At 44.0% G+C, this 21,661-nt stretch overlaps 1 protein-coding gene across 6 annotated transcripts in view; it reads left to right on the forward strand.

Moving 5' to 3' along the window:
* Window positions 1-21,661, forward strand: part of LOC141575153 (uncharacterized) — a 195,240-nt gene that overhangs the window by 62,083 nt on the left and 111,496 nt on the right. For all 6 annotated transcript variants that reach the window (XM_074353754.1, XM_074353755.1, XM_074353758.1 and 3 more), the window contains exons 18-22: window positions 9,173-9,418; window positions 10,109-10,196; window positions 11,405-11,547; window positions 16,665-17,443; window positions 21,521-21,633. The gene's annotated coding sequence lies outside the window, so the exon portion shown is untranslated. The remainder of the gene's footprint in view (window positions 1-9,172; window positions 9,419-10,108; window positions 10,197-11,404; window positions 11,548-16,664; window positions 17,444-21,520; window positions 21,634-21,661) is intronic.

The following is a 21,661-nucleotide window of genomic DNA, read 5'->3' on the forward strand; positions in this document are numbered from 1 at the left end:
TCTTTCTAATCTACCTTGGATTTGTATGGATAAGTGAAGCAGTTTGCTAAGAACTCAAGACCAGGGTTAGAATACAGGCTGGTGTAGCTCAGCAGGTCCTCCTGAGCCAGCGCTGTGCCAGAGGGCGGGGCTGAGGGGGAGAGGGCTGGGCCTTGGGGAAAGGGGTGGGCCAAAAAGGAGGGGGGTCCTGCCGTTCCTGAGCTCAAAGTTTCATGGCAAACACCTTCAACAGGTGAAAAACTTGGAGTTTTTTCTAAGAACAGTAGGGTTGAAAAGAGTCATAAAAGCACGGGAGTGACAATATCCCTTTTGTGTCTAGTATGGGAGAGCAGCTGTGGGGCCACCTGGGAGACTCGTGAGTCCAGGTGTGCAGTGTTGGTGGCTTCCACCTGAGCGGTGGTACAGTCAGTGGGACAGTCACTGGGAAAAAACGAACAGACTTTAGGCATGTTTAGATGGTAAAAAGGAAAGGATGAATGATGTCTGTGAAGGTAGGATGGAGTTAGGCCCAGGTTTCTGGGTGGATTAATGAGGTAAGTGATGGTCCTGCTGTGCTCTGAGGAGGGAAAGCTGCAGAGGGAGCTCTGGGGGAAAACTGATGAGTTCAGCTGTGTGTAAAGTGAAAGGCTGTTCGATGTGTGGTCTGGGAGCTCAGGTGAGAGCCAGTAGCGAGTAGCGGGAGGGGAGAGAGACTGTCAAATCATTTTGTGAGCATACAAATAATTATGATTAATGATACACTTACGCCTCTACATTCTGGATTTAAAACCCATTATCATTTTGCTATACTGACTGCAGAGGTTCCTAATTATTTTTAACAGAAATAAAATAAATAGAAACAAAATAGTGGAGTTAATGAATATCATAGAGTTGATGTGTGTCCTTGTATGTATTTTGATAGCTCATCTGTTTATAACCATAATCTATAAAAATTTAACTAGTTTAACATAAGAGTTAAACAGAGGGACGTGACTCACAGTGTTGGGGCTTGAAGCTGATCTTCTCAGGGAAATTATGTCGCCTCTCTTTGCCTTAGTTCCATCTTCTGTGACTCCCCCCGGGCCCCTCATCACAGCTGATTTCTTAGACTAGATTTTGCGAAGGAGGCTGCTGAAGGGAGTAAGAAGTGGCAACTGCTAGGGACACTGAAGGGAGACACAAAAAGTGATTAAAGCCGATAAACTCAGTACAAACAAATACTCTCAAAAGAGAAAGAATCCCGCAGTGTTTTGAGCCACTTAGCGTATGGGAAACAAAACCACGTGGACCCAAAGCTCTTGAGCATGTGAATATTGTGGGTGGGAGGGTGTCATCAGAAAAGGGTTGAGAAAAGGCCTTTTGGTTTCCCTTGACGTTTCCAGTAAGGATGGGTAGCAGAAGAGAAAACCCCCTGCTTCACAGTGGAAGCTGCTGTTTTGTGAAAAACTGACCAAAGTTTAGAGACCAGTCATCAGCGGTGCTGGCAAATGAAGAGACTTCGGGATTGGGTGGGGCACTTGCTGTGACTTCCAGGTGACCTGCTGGCTGGGGGCTATATGGCGGGCAGTAGGTTTGCAGGGTGACCCGGGCATAAACCCTGGCTCTGAGGCTGCTGCTCTGACTAGCAAACCTGGGCACCCGCAGTCCTAATGGGGCAGCTCGGGATGTGGCCTGGGACACCTGCCATGCTGAGGGCGAATAGAGGGCTTCCCTGAGGGGGTGTCCCTGCGGAGAGTGGAAACATCCTCCTGCAGGGGAGGAAGATCCTCTGAGCAGGGTGCTGGATGCACAGGCAAGACCACCCTGAGCACGGAGGGTTTGGGGAGCTGGAAGTCACACAGTGTCCCGAGCAGCCTTGTTTCTGAGAAACTAGAGGGAGAAGAGGCTGAAAAGGCAGGCTAGTGTCAGACACTTTGGTGGGTTATGAGTGACAGTAAAGGACTGGTCCGGCAGGCACAAGAACCCTGTGGGCGTCCCAGCGGGGGCGTCACACCCGAGGGTGTAGCTGGGTTACAGACTTTGCCACTTATTAGCTGTGTGACTTTGAGCAAGATCACCCCACCTCTCTCTATATATCTTCATCTGTAAAATGACACAGTGACAATCTCGTGTCATCAGAAGGCTTAGTTTATCTCTGATCCTCTGTGTCGAGTCTTGTCAGTGCTTCCCTGCAAGGTTCTGCATTGGCTGCTCTTACCCTCAGATGGGAGGGCGCAGAGGGACATTGTAGCACCTGACGGCAGGAAGGGGTTGCTTTAAAAACAGACATGTAGCCGCCTGCAGCTGCAGGCCTGCAGGCAGTTTGATTGATGGTCCTGGAGAGGACTTTGGAGGCCTTAGCATCGTTTTAAGACTTGTTTTCCCTTGGGGGCAGCATTTGCCTTTGCAGATTAATGTTGAAGATTTGGGCTTCTTGCAAAGCTGTCTTCAGAGATGGTTATATACGTAACATATCGTATAAAATAAAACGCTTTTATTTAATGTGTGGGACTTTGCAGCTGTTGGGAATAGCTCTGTTGGCCTGGTCTCCACGGAGGACACTAGGCTTCAGCAGAGCGTGCGGGAGGGCAGGCAGCTCTCCATGCTGCTGCGGGGTTTTCTCCCCAGCACGGCACTCTGCTGAGTTGACTCTTCTCTGAGTTTGGTTGCCAGATGAGCAGACAGCAAATTAATGAGTTCTGGTGGGATTGTGTAATGACAGGAAGTAAGAGGGTCCCGTAGTTTTTCTGGACTAGAACATGCTTTTGGTTCCTGATCCAGTGTGTTCCATTACAGAATTGATGAGTTGTGTCTATCCTGGGACTTGTCGACTGAAAGAAATGTGTAGCCTGAAAGTTTAGAGTTATGCTTTATTTGGCGGGAGGACTCAAGCCAGGATGACAGCCTCTGAGATCGCTCTGAGGGACTGCTCCCAAGAGGTTGGGCAGGAGCTAGGATATATAGGAAGTTTACAACAAAGACCAGGTAGTTGGAACAATAAAACATTGTTTGTTATCTAAAGAAAGCCAGGTATGTCAAGTTAAAGAGTTTAGTGATTTTCTATGTATAATTTGGGCTCACTGGATTCATTCTTTAGACAAGTACCTAGCTATCTAGGGCAAGTATCCTGTCTTTTCTTATTCTCATTCTGTTCAGAGAGCACTGTTGTTAGTGGCTGTAGAGGCTGGTCTTCAGGCCTGTACTCGCTGGGGGATGGTGGCAGCCGCTGATGACTTGGTTTCAGCATTATTTGTTTATTGACATGGTTGCAGTATTTTCATTCACATTGTAGTATTTTCATTCACAGACTGATTGTGGATAATCTGGAAACTTGGAAAGGAACCGAGATAGAATTACTGCAGGTACCTTCTACTTTAATATTCCGTGTGCAAACATAAACACGGATGAAGCATACATTTGAATTTGGTGATGTAGGGAAGGGTTTCTGCACATTACAGGAGAAGGCAAGGCAGAATTCCTGTACTTTGTTGGCAGGGATTTGGGTCCACCTGTCTTTTCTGTAGCGGTTTCTGGGAGCAGTTTATGGTAACTAACAAACATTGACAAACGGTGGCACACATTGCATTTAAGAGCTGGCCTGTGCAAACTTGTGTATTGGACAGGTGGATTGGAGAGAGATGTAGCCCTGGCCTGGGCTCAGATACAAGTTTAAATCGCCATTTCCTCACCAAAGAGCCTTGGACTAGAGTGTAACCTCCCTTAACCTGTTGGTGAATCTGTGAAATGTGCATTATAATATTCGTTTCTTCCTGGGTTTGTTGTAAGTTGTAAACAGTATTATAACACTCATGAAACATTTAACAAACAGGCACTTAGCAGTGTTCACTGTGTCTGTCCGCCCCGCTTAGCGTGTGTCACAGCCGTAAAGGTAGCATGTGCCTGTTGAGGATGCACTGGAAGCCCCTTGAATAGGTTGTGAATTTGGTGATTTCCTTTAATCCTTGAAACTCTATATGCCATGGGCAGTTATTTTCATGGACAGATGAGGAATCTCAGGGTAAAGAGACTGTGTAATTTGCCCAAAGTCAGACCATAATTTTGGGTGCTGGGGCCTCGGTTCAGCATGGGCCCCTGGGCCTTCTGCCCTCTCCGTTCAGCCCCAGAGCCAGACGTGGGGTCGCCTGTCTCCCAGCCCAGAATATCCAGTAGGCAGCAACACAAACTTGGACCTGTGCTGCTTAAGCAAAACTCCGGAGGGGAGGCAGGTACTAAGGGGATAAATGTAAAAACAGACGACTGCAAATTGTGATAAGCTCTGAGAAGGAAAGGAACACGCCTCGCCACGCAGAGCTGGGAGCTTTCCCTTCGGGGCTGCTCTGGGGGCGTTCATCTCAGCTAAACAAACTCCGGTCCTGCACCAACGCAGGAAGGCTGGGCGCGTGTGACCAGGTTGACTTGGCCTCGTTGATCATACTCATTCCCCATTCAGCGGCAGCTCTTACGGGCACTTACCTAGTAAACAGATTTTGGCCATAATCATAACGCACTTTGCTTGGTAGTTTTATTGGCCTCACATTTGAGATGAGGTAATTGAAGCTGGGGAGTTTGTTGCATGCCCGTGATTACTTTGGAAATACCCCCACTGGTCTTTCAACCTAGACTGGTGTGGCTGTTATATCCCAGCCCTGTGAATGATATCGTGTAGCTTCTACCAAGTGGTGCAAATGACTGACATTGATTTTTCTTAATTCGTAGGAAATGGTATGTGACAATAAGAGAAAAAGGTAGTCAGAAATTGTTTGGAAAACTAGAACAAAATCCAATTCTTCCCCAGCTGGGGAAGCGTACCCAGTGTCACTCACCCCACTCACTGCCTGGTATCTTCTCCCTGCCGACTCCGTGTTCAGAAGCCACTCTAAGCCTTTGAAGAACATTTTGCCTCATGACACTGTTGACTAGGACCTGCGGCCTCTCTGTCCCTGGTTAACTCTCTCTTCAAAGCCATTTAAATTTTATGCAGGCTCCTCAGCTCAGATGTAAGAATAGCCTCTTTAAACTTCTTGATGCAGCTCCTTAGTGAAGATCTTTCGAAGGAAATCTAGCCAAAACCTGGGAGGTATGCACACAGTGACTGCAACCTCAGCACTTTGTGAAGTTCAGAATCAGAGGGTTGGGAGACTCAGGAAAGGCTTTTTAAGGTAGAAAGGGGAAAGTGAAAGGACGCAGGCTGTGTGAGACTGAAGCATCTCGGTCCCAGCTAGCAAGGCAGCTGCGTTCAGGATGGTATGTGAGGAGTACAGAGTTCTCACAAAGAAAGAAGTGGTGGGATGGGAGGGAGGACAGATAGATTCTTTACTAGGGAAGGAAAAATTGCGCTGAAAACTTCCTGGTTGAATAAGAGGACTGTGACATGATGTGCTTGTATTTTGGAGAGAAGGGTTTTGTGGGGACAGGCCTAGGAGAACGCTGTCTGGCTAGGGGGTCAGCACAACAGGGAACCACAGAGAACATGGCCGACCTCAGGGCCCCTGCTGGGGGAGGGGCTGCCCGCCATTTTGAGCCCTGGGGGCTGCTTCTGTCCCTTAGCTGGGGCCTCAGAACTCCCTTCATATCCCAGTCCTGTTGATACAAGGAAACAGATGTGGGGCATGAGAAGGGCTGTGTCCCAGGCTTTGGTTGAGCCCCTGGAATGTGCCCCACCAGACGTGGGTCCTTGGCTTCATGCAGGAAAGATTTCAAGAGCAAGCCACTGTTGAGTAATGGTAGATGTATTCACAGAGACACATTGAAAGGCAAGAGAAAGGCTACGAGTTGTGGGGTTCGGGTGCTCAGATTAAAAGTAGGTACACACTCCACAGACAGAGTGTGGGCCTTCTCGGAAGAGGGAGAGAGAGTGGTGACCGCGAGGTGGCGCAGTGTTGCTCGTTTTCTTGGGCTTGGTTGTTTCATATGCTAATAAGTAGACTGAGCAGCCTAAGGGTAAGGGGCTGGGATTCCCTGGGAGTTCGCCATTTCCCACCCTGTGACCTTTTGTGGCTAGCCTTGGGATGGCCATGGTGCCTTGGGGCATGTTATTCACCATGTTACTATTACAATGGGTGTATAATGAAGCTCAAGCTCTGCTAGAAGTTATATCTCTTCATCTTGAGCCTCAAGGCCTATTGGGGATTGAATCCTTCACCATTTTGATGTTAATTGTTGTGGCCTTCCTTGAATGGCTGTGCTCTGCCCCCTTCCATCCTGTCTCACTGTGATGACACAGAGAGAGCAAAGGCCGGGCCCTACCCGTGATCCTGCATTTAACAGGGGGAGGGGTGGTTTGGGCTGAGGATGACTCTGAGTGTGAGAAGGATGTTTCAGATTTTCCCACGTGGGACATGGGGACGTGCCAGCAGCCACTGCAGATTGATCTCACGGGCATTATCGCTTGTGTCACTCATCTTTTCTATTTTACTTTTTTTTTCAAGTATTTAATCTAAATTTAATATCAGTTTTTTTTAGGAAACAAATTTCTCTTTTTCTTTTCTTTGGGGCTCTTTAGGGGATAGGTAATTAGGTGTATTTATCTGTTCGTGGAGGCCCTGGCACTTGAACCCAGGACACCGTGCACGCTAAGCTCACGCTCTACCACTGAGCTCTACCACCCATCACATCATCTTTTACTTTTTGCTTTAGCTGCCAAGAATCTTACAGCTGAATTTCTAGTCGGCCTTTAACACTTACCCTAACTTCATGGCATTCATTTTTATGACTTTACCTTCCCCTGGTTTCATTTAAGTATTCAATCTCCATTTTGTCTTCACTCTCACTTTTGTCTTTTTGTTGTTATGGTTGTTAAGCTGTGTTTAAATAAATTGTTTAATTTCTCTTTTAGCAGGAGGCTGAAAGTAAATAAATATGTAAACAAACTTATCACACTTCAATATTTTATACTTTCTAAGCTGTTTAGTAGTTACTTAAAAACCGAATTGAATACTAAAGTGATAAAATTTTTAAATTATTTTTTAATTTTTTATAAAGGTATAGCTGATTTACAATATGATATAAGTTTCAGGTGTACAATAGTTGCACAATTTTTATTTTTATGTCCATTTATAGTTATTGTAAAACATTGGCTATATTCCCTGTGTTGTAAGATCCATCCCTGTAGCGTGTTTATGTTAGATGGAGCAGTTTGTATAAGAAAGCTGGGTAACGCAGAGTCTGGGGAGTGGCTCTTTCTAACCCATGTTCATGGTCACCCTTCCTGTCAGAGCCCAGGCCCTCACTCCTCTCTGAAGGGGAGCGAGTGGAGGCAGCCCTCATCAGCGCTGGCACCACCCTCTGAGTGGCAGTGACAACAGTGACTCTCTGTGGACATGCAAATTGTTGTTCCAGGATCTTTACATGCATTCCTGCATTTAATAATTAAAGCCCTCCTGTGAGGAATCATTTTATGTTTTTAATGAATAATACATTTTATTTTGATTTTGATAGACTTCAAACCTCCAGAAAATGTACTGGAATAGTACAATAAACGCTTAGAGCATTTCACCTAAAAGGGCACTATTTGCCCTATTGTGTGTGGCTTATTTTAGTATAAACTTTCAAGGTCCATCCATGTTGTAGCCTCAATCAGTAATTTATTCTTTTGATTTGATAATATCTTTTTTCTTTTCTTCGTTTTTGTCTATTTAAAAATATTTTCATTGAATTCTAGTCAGTTTATAATGTTGCATCAGTTTCTTGTGTACAGCACAACACTTCATTTATATAGAAACATACCTGTATTCATTTTCATATTCTTTTTCAACATAAGTTACTATAAGATACTAAATATATTCTCCTGTGCTATACAGTATAAACTTGCTGTTTACTCTATACATACTATCTGCAAATCTTGAACTCCCAATTTATTCCTTCCCACACCCTCTCCCCTCTGGTAACCATAGTTTGGTTTCGATGTCTCTGTGTCTGTTTCTGTTCTGTAGATAAGTTTATCTTTTTGTTTGGTTGTTTTTTCATTTTTTGTTTATTTTTTTAGATTCCACATGTGAGCGATCTCATATGGTATTTTTCTCTCTCTTTCTGGGTTACTTCACTTAGAATGACATTCTCCAGGTCCATTCATGTTGCTAAAAATGGCATTATTTTATTATTTTTTTTTATGGTGAATAGTAGTCTATTGTACAAATATACTACAACCTCTTTATCCAGTCATCTGTCAGTGGACATTTAGGTTGTTTCCATGTCTTGCTATTGTAAATAGTGCTGCTGTGAACATTGGGGTGTAGGTGTCTTTTTGAATTAGGGTTACTTGTGGATATGTGCCTAGGAGTGGGATTTCTGGGTCATATGGGAGGTCAATTTTTTGTCTTTTGAGGAACCTCTATACTGTTTTCCACAATGGCTCCACCAAACTGCATTCCCACCACAGTGTAGGAGGGTTCCTTATTCTCCACAGACTCTCCAGCATTTATTGTTTGTGAACTTCTGAATGATGGCTATTCGGTTTGGCGAGATGTGATATTTGATTGCAGTTTTGATTTGCATTTCTCTGATAATGATATTGAGCATTTTTTCATGTGCCTATCGGCCATTTGTATGTCTTCATTGGAGAAAAGTCTCTTTAGGTCTTCTGCCCATTTTTGGATTGAGTTGTTTGTTTTTCTTTCTTATTAAGTGTAAAAGCTGTTTACATATTCTGGGAATTAAGCCCTTGTCAGTCTCATTTATTGCAAATATTTTCTCTCTTTCCATAGGTTGTCTTTTTGTTTTGCTTACTGTTTCCTTTGCTGTGAAAAAGCTTGTAAGTTTAATTACATCCCACTTGTATATTTTTGCTTGTATTTCTATTGCTTGAGTAGACTGCTCTAGGAGATCATTGCTGAGATGTATGCCAGATGTTTTCCCTATGTTTTCTTCTAAGAGGTTTATAGTGTCTTGTCTACATGTTTAAGTCTTTAAGCCATTTTGAATTTATTTTTGTGTATGATGTGAGGGAGTAGTCTAACTTCATTGATTTACATGCAGCTGTCCAGTTTTCCCTACACCATTTTCTGAAGAGGCTGTCTTTATTCCATTGTATGTTCTCACCTCCTTTGTCAAAGATTCAATGACCAAAAGTTTGTGGGACTATTCTTGGTAATTTTGTTTATCCGTTCATTGATGGATGGATATTGTTTGTAACATTTGGCTACTCTGAATGATACTGCCATGAATATTGATGTGCAAGTTTTTGTGAGAATATGTTTTCATTCTTTTGGCTGTACAGTTGGCCCGCTATATCTGTAGTTTCCACTTCATGGATCCAGATGGCTGATTGTAAAGGGACTCAAACATCCTTGGATAATGGAATCCAGGATGGGGGGTTCCTGAAACCAACCCCTCGAGGATACTAAGGGATGACTCTACATGTAGGAGTGAAATTGCTGAGCCATATAACTCTAACCTTTTGAGGAAACAACAGACTTCTCCAAAGAAGCTGCACCATTGTCCCTTTCCACTGGCCGCATATGAGGTATCTCTGCCTCCTGAACAACACTTGTTATTGTGCATGTTTTGATTATAACCATCCTGGTGGTTGTAAAATAAGATCTCATTTTCATTTTGATTTCACTACTGATGCTGAGCTTCTTTTCATATGCTTATTGGCCATTTGTGTATTTTTTTAAATCCTTGGAAATTTTAAAAATTGTGTCGATTTTCTTTGTATTGTTCAGGTGTAAGCATTTGTTATATATCCTGAATAATAGTCTCTTATTAGATACATGCTTTGTAAAATTTTTCTCCTATTCTGCAGATTGTGCTTTCACTTTAGTTCTTTTAAACATTAAAACAATTTCTTTACAGGTGAGGTAATTAGATGTATTGTTTTATTTTATTTTTCTTGCTAAGCACGCCCTCTATCAGTTGAGATACCCCCTTCCCCTGTCATTTCACTTTCTTGATGATGTCCTCTGTAACAAAAAGGTTTTAATTTTGATGAAGTCCAGTTTATCTGCTTTTTTCTTCTATCACTTGTGCTCTTCGCATTGTATCTAGGAAACCAAAGCCTATCCTAAGACCTCAAAGATTTATACTGTGTCTTCTTTTAGAAAGTTTATAGGTTTAGTTTTTACGTTTCTGTCTCTGATCCATTTTGAATTAATTTTTATTTGTTATATAAAATATGGGGGTCCAGATTCCAGATTCATTCTTTTGCCTGCAGATACCCAGCTTTCCCTGCACCATTTGTTGAATAGACTATTCTTTCCATGGAGTGTTGTTGGCACCCTTGTGGAAAACTGACTGTAAATGTAAGTTTTTTCCCCCTGGGATTTTATTGTGTCTCATAGATTTATTTATCCAAACTTATGCCAGTACCATACTGACTTAGTACTATAGCTTTTTAGTACACTTTAAAGTGAGTCATCCCACTTTGCTCTGCTTCTTCAAGATTGCTTTGGCTGTCCTGGGCCCCTTGCACTTCCATATGAATTTTGGGATAAGTTTTTCAATTTTTGCAAAGAAGTCAGCTGGAATTTTGATGGGATTCCACTGAATTTGTAAATCACTTTGGGGAGTCTTAACTTTTTTAACAATATTGTCTACCATTCCATCAACATGAGATGTCTTCCATATATGTAGATCTTTTAAAATGTTTTGGTGATACTTCAAAATATTCAATGTACAAATCTTGTAAATTTTTGTTAAATGTATCTCTCATTTAATTTTTAATGCTGTTGTAAGTGGAAAGTCTGAGCTTCTTGAGGTAGGACTATATATCAATTTGTTTATTTCTAGGATTTCTACGCAGCAACTACCCTAGGTTTATATTTGCAACATAAATATATCCACAACTCTTCCCACCCCCATGTTATAAGAAACCAAGACCCAGGTTAAGCTACCTGAACATCTATGTGGAAGTGAGAAATGAGACCCTTGGGTGGGGCTTTGTGAAGATGATACTGAGAGCTTATTTAGGATGGCTTCATCTTAATTTCTTTTAAACAACACTTTCGGTGTAGTCAGATATATTAAGAACATGCCCTTTTGATGTGCAGAGGAGCTAAGACTATTATCAAATAATTTCTAGAGAGAGTGTTGTACTTGAAATCTAATTTGCATCAATCTTTGAAGATTTATGTTTCAGGAGCTTTGACTAAAGAACACCTGTCTTTATTCATTAGTGACAATTAAATGCTCAAGCAACATGTAATAGTCTGAGAAACTGCCCCCGCCCCGTAGTGCTGGGTGGCTGCAGCTGTAACCGGAGTCAGCGCTTACCTTTCCCAGTGTGCTTGTGCTGATCCGCTCAAAGCGGTTCGTCCAACAGTGTGTCTGTAGTCTGTTGGACATAGCCATAAAACATTGAGTTAAGGTTGCTGGAATGCATTATATTCTTATTAATAATAAGTAAGCACATATTGAGTACTTACTGTATGTTGGGAATTGTCCCTCAGCCTCACATGAATATTATTTCTCTTAAAACCTCACATATTTTCTTGTTATTCTCACTTTACAGATAAGGAGACTGAGAATTAAGTCTTCTCTCTTTGGGTGGAGCTCATTATCAATGACGGGAAGTTGTAAGGAAAAAGATATTGATTCATCCTGAGAAAACATTTTTCTGAGAGTCAGCAGTGAAGAAGGTGGACACTGAAGAAGGTGATCATTGTTCGATTGAGACGAGCCCCTGGTTGTACGGAGTCAGCATCCCTGTCCTGGACACAGCCAGTGTAGAGCTGCGTGGTGGGTGAGGCTGCGATGCCGTGCAGGGAACGCAGATGCCGGGCCATTGGGCTGTGCTCAGGCCCGGTGGGGCTTTCTCCTAAGGGCAGTGGACAGTCATTGACAGATTTTAAGTAGGGGAGTGGGGTGCTCTCGTAGATCACTTTTGTCTTGTAGAATGCTTAGAAACATTTAGAAGGCTCAGCTGGAGGTGATGTGATGAGTCAAATTAGGGTGGCTGCCAGGTGTAGGAGTGTAGAATTTTCAAGTGGTTTTCAGTCCCAGTTTTGTGGCTCAGTAGCCGTGTCACTTTGGATGATGCACTCAAGGAAGAGAAACAATTTATCTAATCAATAAATGCAGTGATGTACCGACCTCCCAGGACTGCTGTGGAGATCCAGTGAGATAACGTGTGCACAGTATGCAGCATGGTACCCAGCACAGAGTCAGTGCTGAGTGAGTGCCAGTGAGTATCTGGTAGGACAGGTGTGGCTGGTGGGACTCGGTGACTGAGGAAATCTGGGCCCTGAAGGAGGGGTCCAGTCACATCTGTGAGTGATGGGCCTGAGCTCGGAGAGGCAGAGAGACCTTGCCCCCCGACCAGGGGCCCTGGGCAGGACGGCTATGGGAGGAGCACTGTGAAGTCAGCTCTTTTCAGGTGGAGTTGGAGTTGCTCTTGAGACATCTAAGTGCAGTGTCACGAGCTCACAGAGGAGGTCTGGGCCGGGGCTGTGCATTTTCATATAATCTCAATCCCTGATAATGCCGAGGTATTGATCGCTGAACGTGAAGTTTTCTTTACAGGACAAGTGAATAGTAGTATCATCTCTGTCATCAAAGCTCACGTCTCTTTATTCATCACCCACTTTGCTAATTGGGTACTTACAGAGCTCAATTCACCGACCTCCCATGGGCTCAGGCTCCACAGTAAAGAGCTGGTGAGCCTCCCTCCTTTCCAGAAGACGACACATTTTGCTGGTAGCCTTCTGTACCTCGCCAGACTTAGAATTTTAGTTTGTTGAATTAATTCTATTTTCTATTAGCCATCTCCTGACAAGAGAGACCTTTTACATTATGGTCATATTTCAAATAGCTGTTACTGAGAACTGCTGATCTGATCCATAGAGTAAGTATTATATTAAACTTGTAGAGTACTTAACATTTTTCTGTCTTTGCCCTTTAATTTTGTATGCCCTTTCTCTATCCTATTTGGGGCCTTAATTTTTTTTAAATAAAAGATGCTGTTTGCAGTTAAGAAAACAAAAGAAAAAATACACATGATAGCTAAACATAGAAAATATCTAGTGTGTTTACTGTCTCGGCAATGGAGGGTTGTAGAAACTCGTGAAAACCTTCATTACACAAGTTTCTTAAAATGCGGATTAAGAAATAAAACCTTCCTTCCTCATCTTTCAAGCTGCACAGCTAATTGTCAAGAAACTGAGGGGAAATCCTCAGAAGCCAAGACAAACCAGAAAGCAGGGATTCTGGGTGATACATGAGCCTTAGAAGCCCTGGGGTGCCTGTTGGCTCCTGTACTGAATTTCAGTTGCCTTGACAGTAGGGCAGGAGATGAGCCCGAAGCCTCTCACACTGGGAGTTGGATGACTGATCATATGTAAGGTCATGCCCATTCCGAGAAGCATGGTTTACTTAAGGGTGAACTAGGAAAAAAAATTCCTCAAGGCAAGACAGTAAGGAAAGTCAATTTTGTTGGAAGAGGGGAAAAATTACAAATCCAAAGTAAGGATATAGTGTAAAGCTCTTCTGGCATGAGAGTGACCACAAACTCCTGGCAGAGAAGCCCAGCTACTCCTGGAATGAGAAGCTGTGGTTTGAATGAATCAGTGAGCAGCCATTCCGGAAAAGGCCTCCAGAGTCTTGTGGATCTAGATACTGGATGGCAAACACCTCTCTTCCAAGGCCTCATTCAAATAACTGGAAAAGTTTTAAAGGAAAGAAGCCATAATCATAGTTCTATTTATTAACATTACTATATGCTAGGAATTCAGAGGTGACTATGGAGTTGACTCCTCATTTATGGACCTTACTTTCTCTTTGGGGAGAAAAACTGACATAGTTGGGGAGCTTGGTAGAGGGAGGTGTTAGTCTGTTGCAATTAGCCAGGAGAGGAGATTAAGAAAGCAGTGAAGGGTGGGTGAACTTTTTAGCTGAGGACAGACAGTCTTGTTCAGTTGGCTTTTAATTTCAAGCTCAATGAGCTGTCACTGGAGGGAATAGATTTTACGGAGGATGGACTTAGCTCAGGCCTCTTTAGAATGGACACGTGAAACTGGAGAAAGACAGTCAAATCTGTGCAGACATTAAAGTTCACTTGAACATGCTCCATCCCTGAGCCAAAGATAGGACAAATATGCAGCACTTCTTAAGGACAGAGGAGTGGTTTCTAAGATTCTCCAAGAATGAATCCCAGGGAACCGGGATGGCCAGTTGTCAAACTGTGACTTTGCTCTTTGGACGGTGTACCCACCAAGGGTATTGGAATTTTATAGGTTTCCATTTCTCTTTAATACACGTCAGGTGATTAGGACGTGGGCACAAGTATTTGACAACTTGTCGAGGCGACTTTGGTTACCTGCCTAGAAGCACGGGCACTGTTATGGCTGCGTCATACATCTTGCCGCCCATCCCGTTCCCCGGCTCAGTGATCACGGCAGAGTGGTCCCTTGTTGACCTGTCCGTCTCCTTTGTGACATCATAACCCATGAAAAGACCGGAGCGTATTAACGTGGTTTTCTTAAAGTCAAAGGAACAGATCAAATATGGAGTCAGATTTGTTCTTTCCTACTTCAGTAGTGCCATGGAGAAGGCAGTTTGGGCAGCTTTTTGTAGGGCCCTAGAGGCTTTCTCTCTCAGCCTCTGGGCACCTTTATTGAAAACCCTTCATAGCTGTCTGGAGTGCTGTAAAACCACTCCGCCTGTTTTGCCCTGAAGATTTGTTCAGTTTATAACTCATCTCTACTCCTTGGAAAACAACTCAATAAAAATTCAGTTGGTTTCCCACCAGCCATGGGCAGGGGTGGGGGATACCTTGTTATTATTTCATAAAATAACAATAATAATAATAATAGTAATAATAATAATAAATAATAATAATAAAAGAAGTCTTAAAACAGCACTGGGCACATTGGAGAGGGTCAATAAATGCTTCCTGGCTTAAGTCAAAAGTGATGACTCAGTGATTCCATGGCTGCTGTATTTGCTGAGCTAATTACTCCTTTGCTCCATTACACATTTTTTTAACTGAAAAAGAAATACATGCAAATGGTTAAAAAAAATTCAAACAGAGCACAAAACTACACAAGTGAAAGAAGTTTACACTCACCCTCTGTTCTTCCAGCCCTCCCTGGAGATGCCACTGTTTACTATCCTTTGGATGCTTTTCCAGATATGGTATGCACATTCCCAAATATGTATGGAAATTCCTTTAAAGTTTTAGTTATTTTTAACTTAAAGGGATTTAAATCCTCAAGTGGCTTCTGCCTCGGTAATAGAACAGAACAAATCTGACTGCATATTAGATCTTTTCATTTGACTTTAACCCTATGCTCTGTCTCCTAGGCTTCATCTTGCTTGTAAAACAATGTTGCTTAGAGCCTGAAATATACAGGAGAGCCTATTCTGAAGGCTCTGACCTTTAAGGATATTTAACACTTTTTCATTCATAAAAAGATAACAAATTACAGAACAGAAAATAACGTTTGTTTTGTTGGAGGTTTACAGAGATTTGACCCAGGCAGATAGCTGCAAGAAAAAAGGATTCTAACAACAAGGAATTCCTACACCAGGAAGATTGCAACAATCAAGCACGTAGGAAAGGAGCCTGAATTCTGACTTGGGGAGATGGTTTTCCAGGACATTAGTTTGCCATCTAGGTCTACAGAGACTTGCTATTCCTTGCCCCAACACCTGGTCTCCCAACTTATTGGCCTGTCCTGCACTGAGGAGAATGAATTTGGACTCGGTAACACTCCTATCTACCTAGCAAGCAGGGCACTGGAACTGAGTGTTATGGAAACAACAGGCCAGCCAAGAAACAAGCACCACTGGGAGGGTTGGAGTACTCAGATTTATTATGCCGGCGGGCTCAGAGGGGCTTCTGCTCCGAAGATCTGAGCAACTCCAAGACATGCACATGAGGTTTTAAAGGGTTAATTACAAGTAAGGGGTATTAGCCAATAAGGCTCAAACAACAAAAAGCAAGGAATCAGTACACTGGAGCTTATCAACTTGTAATAGTTCATGTTACTGCCACCTGTTGAGGTTGGATTTACGAGTTAGCTTGTTAGCCCAGTAAACTGACACTAAACTTCAGAATTACGAGTTAGCCCAGCAGAATTTAGATCAGTAAACCGACACTTATCACACTTAGATTTGTGACTTAGCTTGTTAGCCCAGCTGGGCTTTTCCTTTACATGAGGATAGCTCTCCCACACCCAGGGAACTACTGTGAGCCCTAGATGGTTCCACTAGGGTGGGGTGTGGTTTACCCAGGAGGGATGGGGACTGTGCACCAACACTCAGGCAGTCTGTTCTGTCTGGGGCTCTGATCTTGTACCACCCCGCTCCCCGCCAGCCCAACACCTGGGAGAGTGGAACTAAGGCAGAGATCATGCCTGCCTGTTTCCCAGCATGTAAAAGGGGAATAGGTACTCTTCCCAAGGTAGTTGTGAGCGACAACACCTGCGGGTGCTTGGTTCCCAGAGCAACACAAAACCCAGCTCCGCATGGGGGCAACGGGTGAGATACCCATAGGGGTTCTGCAGAAGCATCGGATGGAGGGCTGGATCAGAGAGGTAAAACATGAGCTGCGGGCCTTGAAGGGTAACAGAATGGTACAGAGGCAGGACTGCCGCCTCCTTCGGGGTGCCCCCAGAGGTAAAGCTTTTTCTCTCCATCTCCGCTGCGACCCTCCCCTCTCCAGATCCATCCCTTTTCTCTGCTCTTCCGGTCCATCTGTCTCCCTCCACTTTTCCCCTCCTCTAATCCCCTCCCATCTTCTTCCTCCCTCGCTGCCCCACCTTCTCTCGCAGAACCCAGAGTGGATCGCTGGCCCTCCTGCGCATGGGCAGTCGGTGCCTGCTGGACCGCGGGTTGGAAGCTCCAGCTCCGAGCCGGGGATCGGCCCCAAAGGCTTCTCAGCTCTGTCGACCGGTAGGCCTTTAGCTCCTGCCCGGGCCGGGGCCTCTGGCTGTGGAAGTGCAAGGTGGGGGGCTCCCGGGAAAGGGGTCAGGCGGCTGCGGGAGGGCGGTCGGCATGTCACAGCCCCCCAGGGCGCCATTCAGCCTGTGTTCAGCTGAATTGCTCTGGCCAGACCCCTCTGCCCGCGCCACCTACACCGGCGCCCCGGCCACACCTGTCCATGGCCAGGTGTGCACCTGCAGCCTCTCACCCAGCCGGGCCCCCCTCAGTCCGTTGCTGGCGTCCCCTTCCCCTCTCCCGCCCGCGAGTCCTCTCCTCCCGGGCTGCCTCTCCTCGGCCGCCGGCCCGTCCCCGCCCCTGGGCGGGCTGTGTCCCTGGCGGGCGGGGTCTGCGGACCCGAATGGGGGCGGGCGGCTGGGGCTGGGGTTGGCCTCCGAGCGGGGCTGCAGCCCGCGTTTCCACCAACCACCCCCCCAGCTTTCCGTGCCCCGCGACCCCGGGGCTGCCCTGCTCTTCCTTTCTTGCTCCCTGAGGACAAGCTCAGCGGCGTGGGCGCTGCTCCCTGGGCTGAGAGCCTCCGGCTGTAAAGCCCAGCTTCTGGTGGAGTCGGGAAAGTGGATCCTCAGTGCTGAGCGAGCTTCTGTCTCCTCCCTCAGTGTTTCTGCCCCAGGTAAGTACCTTGAACACTTTCAGGTGTTATGATGGCGGTGCTTGTTGATGTCACGTGTTTTTATAGTGCCAGGGATTACAGTGTTGAAAGCAGGGCTTGGTTCAGTTAAAAATGAGCTGAAGGCATGAGGCTGTGACATGCTCCTCCCTTCCCACTCCCAGTGTGAAACGTGTAACCGTTGATTTTAAAAAGATAGTTACAGTCCCTAACTAGCCCAGCCCAGCTAGGTTGCGTTAACAGGAACAGCACCACCAGAGGCGTTGGAGACCCAGGGACATTGCAGTCCTAAAGAGATCCTGGCACAGTTTGGTTTGTTTTGGTTTTTTGTTTTTCTTAAATCGTGGGGCAGACTAGTAGTATAGAGGGAAAAATAATTGTCAAGAAATATTTTTTCATATAACAGCTTTATTGTGATATTGTTCACACACCATGAAGTCCATCCATTTAAATGGTACAATTCAGCAACTTTTAGCATATTCACAGTGGTGCAACAATTATTATTCCAGAACGTTTTCATCACATCAGAAAGACCAGTGAAAATGAGTGACACACCCACCCCTCCTCAGTGGTGTTTCTAAAGAAGTTTCATGCCTATTCCTGACCATAAAATAACTTGTTACATTCCATGAAATATCTGGTAGGAATTCTAATCAGAATTGCAATGAATCTGTGTATAAAAACAGGAAGAATTAATGTCTTTATGGCATAAATTTCTTCTACCCATGAATATATCTCGGACTGTATCTTTTCATCTCTCTAGAGCCTGGCCCATGGGAAGTCCTCACTAATTGTTGGGCTTGTGAATGATGAGATTCTATACATCGTTAGTTGCTACTGTAGCCTTTCACAGAAGAGAAAAGTAACCTCAGTGAAGCCAAGTGACTCTCTAATGGTCAGAAAGAGTGACAGCCAGTTCTGGAGTGATCCAGTGGACTTGGTGCTTGCAACTAAAAATATTCAGCAGCTACAGCTAAGGGGATTACAGTGTTCTTTTTTTTTTCTTAATGGCGTTGCTTTTATTTTTAATTATTTTTTTAATTTATTTTTTATTGAAGTGTAGTCAATTTACAATGTTAGTTTCAGGTGTACAGCAGAGATTCAGTTATAAACATATGCATATGTATATAAATATGTATTATATTGTTTTTAGTACAACTCATTACAAGAAATTGAATATAGTTCCCTGTGCTATATAGTAGGCCCTTGTCATTTATTTTATATTTATTAACGTGTTTCTGTTAATCTCCCCTTTCCTGCCTGCTAAGCACAGTTTGCTTTCTATGTCCATGAGTCCATTTGTAGCAGCACCATTTTTCCTAGTAATATATGCTCTTTGGCTGCTTTCAGTTTCAGTAATTCCATGTTATCTGTGAGCGCATTTCTTCTGGTGGGCTTTATGTGGTTTGCACACGTGGTAATAGAGATTTGTATTTCGGAGAATTCCAGGCCTCGTGTAGTCCCTGGTACAGAGTGCCCACTGAGTTGATGCTTGAACTGGGGAAAAAAAACATAGTAAATGTAGGAATTTCCATTATGGTTGAGACTTCCAGGTTTCTGTAACCTGTTTACCCCACCTTATTATTGGCTGCCCCCATTCTGGGTAATTTGGTGGAATTTCATGGTATGGTGGTGTAGAGACAGGGCCTTGTATGCTTCTTCTCTTTCCGTTTTCTAACACTCATTCTCCTGGGCCTCCCAGATCCTCCCACAGTAGTGCCCAGGGCTGGCTTGGTGTTGTGCTGAAGCAATATTTGTTAATAAGGCCCTTTCCTCATCTCTTCTGACCCTCCGTTTCTTTCTCTGCAAAATGAGGGCTTAGACTAGATATGTGCTTTTCAGTTTCTTTTAAAGCCATGTTTCCTTTGAGAAACAGAAAATGCAAATCTCTCCTCCCATCCCAACACTTTAGATTTTGTTACTTCCTGCAAGGAGTCAGATAGCTCTTTGTGGAAAATTGATGTGATTGTGATTCCAGGTGGCACAGAAAATACTCTGCAGAGATTCATTGCAGGGAGAGGGCAGAAAAGGGGCAGTATGTCACACTTTCTAGTGTGAGCACTGGAGCAGGGGCTTGGATTTAAATATGGTGTCTGTCGTGGCCTCTCTTTAATCTTGCACAATGTGACAAACCTCTCTACCTCAGTTTCTTGATGTGTCAAGTTGGGGTGATAATATTTTAAGGCTTTTGTGAAACAATATACACATAATCTCTTTGTGTCTCAGTAGAAACAAGACCTGCAAGGGATTCAGGGATTTAAAAAAAAAAAAAATCTTGCCCATAGCACTATGTCGCTGTGTATTTTAAATTTCCTGGAGGGTGATGGTTGAGTCTAAAGTCCATCGTGGGACAGGTGGCCACAGTTCTCTATGCCCCAGATTGCCTCCTCCTCCCCAGTCCTCTTCCTCAGTCCAGGATGAAGTTCCGTAGTAGATTTACACAGAGGACTTGTGGAAATCGCTTTTCATTTTATTGTTTCAACAAGAAGGGCTGCCATCATGATCTCTGTGGTCAGGTTTTGAAGGGCTGCCATCTTGATGTGTAGTCAGGTGAAGGCTATGCAATTGGGAGTTTCTATGTAATAAAAAGAAAAAAATTACAAATAGAAAATTAGAACAAGGGTGGTGACAGGGACACTTGGAAGTGAGCACCATTAGCTTTGTTAGCTTCAGGTGCAGTGGCCTCTAGCCACGAGGACCCATCCTCTTGCTCTGAATTTGGAGGGACCTGTGGGTTCAGTGGAAATGTTAACTGAGTGTATCTCATGTGCTGGGCATTGTCCTATTTTTTCTGTGTGTTCCTTTTTTGAGACAGTGAGCACATTTAACCTCAATAGCTTCTTTAAAAAAGTAGAAATTTTATTTTGAGATATAATGTAGATTCCCATGTAGTTGTAAGGGATAATATGGAGAGGGCCTATGGACCCTTTTCCCAGTTTTCCTTAATGGTTCCATCTTGCAAAGTTGGGGTACGATTCATTACTGACTCACTAACAATTTGAGGTTTGTGTTATTGCCATCATTTCTATTCACGATTAAACTGGGGCTTAGAGAAGCACACACGCCTGCCCAGGTCACCCACATGGTTAGTGTAGAGACGGGTGGAACGTGGGCTTGGGATTTCCAAGCAGTACCAATATGATGGTGTGGCAGGGAGCAGCATTCATTTTGCTTGTTTATTCATTCATTCAACAAACATTTATTGAGTAACCTCTGTGGGTCAGATGCTTTCATAGGGTTATCTGATTCTTCAGCAGTACTGAGAATCAGGTAATATTTACTTTTTTTTAAATCTGAGAAAATTAGCTCTGAGAGGTTATTACACCCCCGAAGGAAATATAGCTCATAAAGGAGGGATAGTAAATTTGTACTCACCCATTTTTATGCAGGTGGTACCCTAGGCATTTTACATTTGCAAACTTCCGTAATCCAGATATATTCTTGTAAGGCAAGGATTTTTTTTTAATTGAATTATAGTCAAGTTTACAATGTTGTGTCAATTGCAAGGTGTTTTTTGAATTTTGAATTAAAAAGTATTTTTTGAGGAGGGTAATTAGGTTTATTTATTTGTTTCATTTATTAAAATAAGGTACTGGGACCTCGTACATGATAAGCATGTGCTCTACCACTGAACTGTACCTTCCTCCCCAAGGCAAGTTTTCTTATCCATTATTCTGCAGCTTAGGGGTTCAATTAAATTGGAATTGAAATCCAGATCTTTTGTCCCTACTGTTGTCCTTTTCTTTATATTCTGCTGAAGGGGGTTGCGGAAAGCAGTTCCTTTTTTCATTTCTTTATTCCGCATTTTTGAGCAGTGACTTTGCATCAGGGCCTTGCTAGGTGCTTTGAAACAGAAAACAAGAAATGACCCTTCTCTGCAGGGGCAGGAAGCCTAGACCAAAAGCTGGGTAAAGTGATCCGAGCTACTGTAGCCATGTGCAGGCTCTGAAGGACAAACTGTACCCCTGGATTTGCTTGGGCTTCCCCTGCCTTCTGGCTGGTACACACCAGGTCACCGCAACCCAGAGGCGCCCACAGCACACAGCACATTTACCTCGATCTCCTCTCCCCTCTCGGCAGGGCCTGCAACATGAGCATCCCTGACTACGTGCAGTGTGCTGAGGACTATGAGACTCTTCCCGTGGTGGTCAAACCAGTGGGGATCATCTCAGAGGAGAATTTCTTTTGCATCTGTAAGCGAATCTCCTTGGTGAGCCAGAT

This window comes from Camelus bactrianus, chromosome 26, assembly GCF_048773025.1.
Source record: "Camelus bactrianus isolate YW-2024 breed Bactrian camel chromosome 26, ASM4877302v1, whole genome shotgun sequence".
Lineage (NCBI taxonomy): Eukaryota > Metazoa > Chordata > Mammalia > Artiodactyla > Camelidae > Camelus > Camelus bactrianus.